Consider the following 5,000-nt stretch of genomic DNA (forward strand, 5'->3'; position numbering starts at 1 on the left):
TTATATAAAAGACAAGTAATATCTCACCGTGGTACATCAAGTCTACTGCCTCAAACGAATACATCTTGTTTATTGCATTATTGTGCATGTAACTAGATCAAAATCTCAAGAAAATAAACACCATATACTAATTTATTTGTACCAAAACATTTACATTGAACGATGAAATAAGAAAACACACTGGTACGAAAACATTCACTTACAGCTGAGAGAAAACCATATGACGTCAAGAACAATAGATGACAGAATGCACAGTATAAGAGGATCCAAGTATTTATAGAGCACTCTTATAAGATATCTGAAACTTTTTACTATAAATTGAAACTCCTTATTTTGGCTGTTAACTAAAGATATCTCTATTTCATTATTATTTCCTGGATAATAGCATATTTTGTCTTTGAAAATTTAAATGTTGAATAGGAGAAAAGAATGGTTTAGCAGTAATATAAGAGGATCAAAGAGAGCACCCCACGAGATGCCACGAACGTCACAAGTTTATGAGCATACCACAGAGGGTTTTCACAGAGGGTGCGAGGATATAGATGAAAAATTAAAGTAATATATATTTTTTGCACGCGTATGCTATCTATTGTGACGAGAGAGAGAAAAAAATATCAGGGAAATATATAATAAACAAATAAACGAATAAATAAATAAATATACAAATAAGCGTAATTGAATAAATATTATAAATTCAATTACGAAAAACAATCCATTATGATAATCGAGATATGACAAAATGTATATTTCCAGAAACAAGATTATGAAAAACTATGGAATTTCACAGCAATACTTAGAGATAACGATATCTAAAGATTATACATGGAGAGATACTGAAGATACAAACTTAATATAACCTACACACCACTTGGTCTGTTATTTAGGTTTTCAAAGGCATTTTCATGACTAGCACAAAAATCCATCTATTCTTGTTTGTTCTGTATTTTTTTTATATAACAGAAGAGAAACTCGTATCCTCAAACGATCTGGCGTCTTATCTTTCTTAATTTTTATCAGGTTCTAGTAGAAATTATGTACGTTTTTATGTTTCTGGGTAAAAAAGAAAAAATCTATCTTCCCTGTTTATTCTGTAATTCATTTAACTACAGCAGAACAAGAACAACATGCTAAAACATTCCGGTTGCGTTGCGAGAAGTTTTGTGGAGCAGAGTTGTGAAATATTGTCTGCTGCTGAATTACTGACGTGTCCTTAAGCTTCACCTATATTGTAATAGCACGTTTTTCTTGATTTCTGTCCTGGTGTTCTAGAGTGTATGGTGTCTTATATAGGGAACAGTGAGAAAGGACCTTCACTCCTCTCCCTGTGTCTTATATAGGGAGCAGTGAGAAAGGACCTTCACTCCTCTCCCTGTGGTTCAGTGGCTGATGTCTCTTCTTATTTTTTTTCTTCTCCCTCGTCACTCGGTCAAGGAAACAGAGTCGCCCCCTTTAAAAGATAAAATCCCTCTGTAACCTGGCTTTGTTCTGTATGACATCAAATCGCTCCACTCCCTCCCTTATCCACTCTTTAAATTCCCTTATACTCTTTACCCAATCTTAATAACCCTAGGAACACTTCAGCAATATAATATCTTAAGAGTCTTCTGTGGAATCAACTCAGACAGGTTTGAATTACTTGAATTGCGCTGACACACCTTCTCCTCACACTCCGTCTCTTAAACGTCCTTTAAATTCCCCTATACTCTTTACCCAAGCTTATTAACCCCACAGATACTTTCTTACTACAATATCTTAAGTCTAATACGTAATCATATCAGAGGCTGGAATTGTTTGAATTTCGCGCGAAAACATCCGCTCTTCAAACCATCTAAATTGTGTTATACTCCTTATCCAAGCCTACTAACCCTAGGAACACTTCAGAACTACAATATCTTAATAGTATAGTGCGGAATCATGCCTTTACACGCTTCAGTTACGCTCTAATAAACTCCTTTCAATAGCGAGAAAATATGAGCTGCCAAGTGAATGGCATCTACCATCACCATGACAACGGGTCGTGAATAGCCAATCCCAGCCCGCCATTTCATCCGGGACCTCAAGATGACCACACTGATACAATATAGTTTAATTTCCAGCCAAGATCAGAGTTAACCGAGACATATATGGTGGATAAAAAGCTCTTAAAAATATGGGTGTTCCGAGGAAAGTATACCACTAGGGAATGTGGGTTACATTAGTAATGGAGGAATATTTTGACAGCAGACGAAACTAAAGGTACAGTTACTAGTTAGTGTTTTTGTGTGTTTGTTTATGTGTGTGTCGTGGAGGAGTGATCTGTGCCTGTCCATGTGGCTGTATGATGAACCAGGCGTGAGTATTCAGCATTTGACCAAACACACGCACGCAGAGACTGTCCCCTTTAAACCTTCGTCCCTTTAAACCGTACCCAAATAAACGCTTTCGATTCGCGTAGGCAGACCAGGCTAGCTCTCTCTGACCGGGCCATGTGACGTATTTTTAGTCATATGGTCCTAGTGAGAGTAACCCGCCGGCTAGGGAGTCTGGGAGTGTTAACTGGTTATTTAACAGAGTAGAAGATGAGAGAGAGACTGGGATGTGTGATGGATGAGTGACAGGGAGAAGGGTGTAATCTGTTTGACGTAAGGGTGACAGGCTGTGTGCGTCCGTGTGTACATGTATGTGGGTGGGTGTGGGTGACTGGGTGTGTGTGGTGGGTCAGTGTCCGTATGTATGTGTGTATTACCCTTGTGAGACCCGCTCTGTGTGTATGTGTGTGTGTGTGTGTGTGTGTATAGGGAGGGAGAGACACGTGAGTAAAGAAGGGAGGATGGGGGTCAGGAAAGAGGAGGAGGAGGAAGAGGGCTGACTGGGTGGAGCTCTTAAAGATAGTATTCAGAAATTACGTGTTTTCTTGACGGCTTCGCTGAGTCACTGTGTTAGGGAAGAGGAAGAGGAGGAGGATGAGGATATAGAAGTGATGTAAGCATAGGTAGGTTTTAAGTTAGTGTCGGTAAGGTTTAGGTGAGGTTAGTTAAGAATAGGTGATGTTAGGTTAGGCCACGTAAGTTGAAGTGTGTTAGATTGTAAGGTTAAGTAAGGTTTGGCTGTGTAAAAGATGAGGTGAGGTTAGGTTAAGATAGTGTGTTAGGTTAGGTAAGTTAAGGATAGGTTAGACTAGCATAGTTTAGGTTATATTAGATGAATTTACATTAACTTGCATAGGTTAGATTAGATTAGATTAAAGTAAGATTTGGATGACATAGGTTACGTTAGATCATGTTAAGTTATAGCAGATTAATTAGGTTAGTTAAGGTAATTGAGTTAGCAAAGGTTGCATTAGGTTAAACTAGCATAAGTGAAGAAGTTAAGTTAGATTAGGTGAGGAATGAGTAGGTTAGATGAGAGGAGGTGAGGTTAAGTTAGATTAGGTGAAGTGTAGTTGGAAAATGTCATAGGAAAAAATTGTAGTTAATATTGGATGCAAAATATCAAAGTAAGATTAGCTAAAGAATTTTTAACGTTGGGAATAGTAATCCATATATATATATATATATATATATATATATATATATATATATATATATATATATATATATATATATATATATATATATATATATATGGGAGTATATTTTTTGTAACTGTGAATGATAAGATTCCACTTTTCAGTGTTGCCACGGTGACGGTGGTGGTGGGCATGATACAGATGCGGGAGCTGGAGTTTGTGCCCAATGGAGACATGCAGCTGGACAAATTCTGTTGCTCATTGCTCAGACTGGAGTTTACATGTATACCTCCTTCACCATCATTGGTGGACACTTCACCATGAGTGTTAGTGAAATGTGCTGTGTTTGTTAGTTTATTTGTATATCAGAAAAATTTAAGACCAGTTAGTTGTCTAGACTTTAAGTCTTAAAATGAGAAAATAAATCTACATATTTTTTTAAAAGCAAACAGTTAAGGCATTGTAAAGTAAAAGTCAAAATATATATTTGGTTATTATTTTTTTTTGCAATCAACAACTTTCATGTATAATGAAATAAATACATTTCATCAAACTTAATATCATATTTAATAACAGCTAGAGGTACCAATTTGCAGATGTCTATGGAAAATTTGTATGATAATCTTGTGGCCAACAAAAAAGGATACAATGAATGATGACTTATTATTGTAAGAAATCTTTCAGAGTTGTTGTTGTGTACTTCCACATTCCATGGAGACAGGTTTTTCCTTCACTTTTCACCAATTAAAAAGTGATAATTTCAACAGGATGCTTGAGCTGTCACGGTGCTGCTGCTGCTGTTGTCTGCCATCATCCCCCTGACACAGACCACCCTGCAGACCACCTTCATCCTGGGTGCCACACGTCACTGCTGCTACAACTCAGAGCAACTGGAGCGCAAACCAGGAAGGGAAATGGTAACTTCTCACTTAATTTGTTGTTTATTTGAGGGCCTAATGACAAAGACATAATGGAATGAGTATTTGTGAATGTTTGTTTATATCTAGATACACCATTCACATATCTTAAGTGCCACCTTCCAAAAGCAATGTCAGCCAGAAAAATAAGTGATCAATCTAATTACATTTCAAGTCAAAAAGTTTTCCTTTAACCACTTTGCTCCAGATGCTTAAAAACATGCGTAGCTCACATACATGGCATCACGTAGGCTCGTCACTGGTAACTTATCTAATTTCTAATAATTTCTAATATAATTTCTGTGTGTGTGTGTGTGTGTGTGTGTGTGTGTGTGTGTGTGTGTGTGTGTGTGTGTGTGTGTGTGTGTGTGTGCTGATGCGGCTGAGAAGGTTGCCTTATGATAATTATTGACAAATGAAGGTAATGGATGCGCATGTCATTAATACTTTTTTATGTGTGTGTGTATGTGTGTGTGTTATGTATACACACAAACACACACACACACACACACACACACACACACGCACAAAGAGAAGTAATAGACACGCATCCTTTACCTTCATTCATCAATAATTGCCATAAGACGACCTTCCCA

The 5,000-nt window shown here is 37.1% G+C and overlaps 1 long non-coding RNA gene across 4 annotated transcripts in view; it reads left to right on the top strand.

The window, feature by feature from the left end:
• The window catches only part of LOC135096306 (uncharacterized), a 12,538-nt gene that overhangs the window by 1,434 nt on the left and 6,104 nt on the right, over nt 1-5,000 (top strand). Inside the window, exons 1-3 of one of the 4 annotated variants that reach the window (XR_010264672.1) lie at nt 2,017-2,235; nt 3,652-3,813; nt 4,255-4,404. This is a non-coding gene — a long non-coding RNA (uncharacterized LOC135096306). The other 3 variants (XR_010264671.1, XR_010264674.1, XR_010264673.1) reach the window with 3 other exon arrangements.

Source organism: Scylla paramamosain, chromosome 3, assembly GCF_035594125.1.
Source record: "Scylla paramamosain isolate STU-SP2022 chromosome 3, ASM3559412v1, whole genome shotgun sequence".
NCBI classification, from domain to species: domain Eukaryota; kingdom Metazoa; phylum Arthropoda; class Malacostraca; order Decapoda; family Portunidae; genus Scylla; species Scylla paramamosain.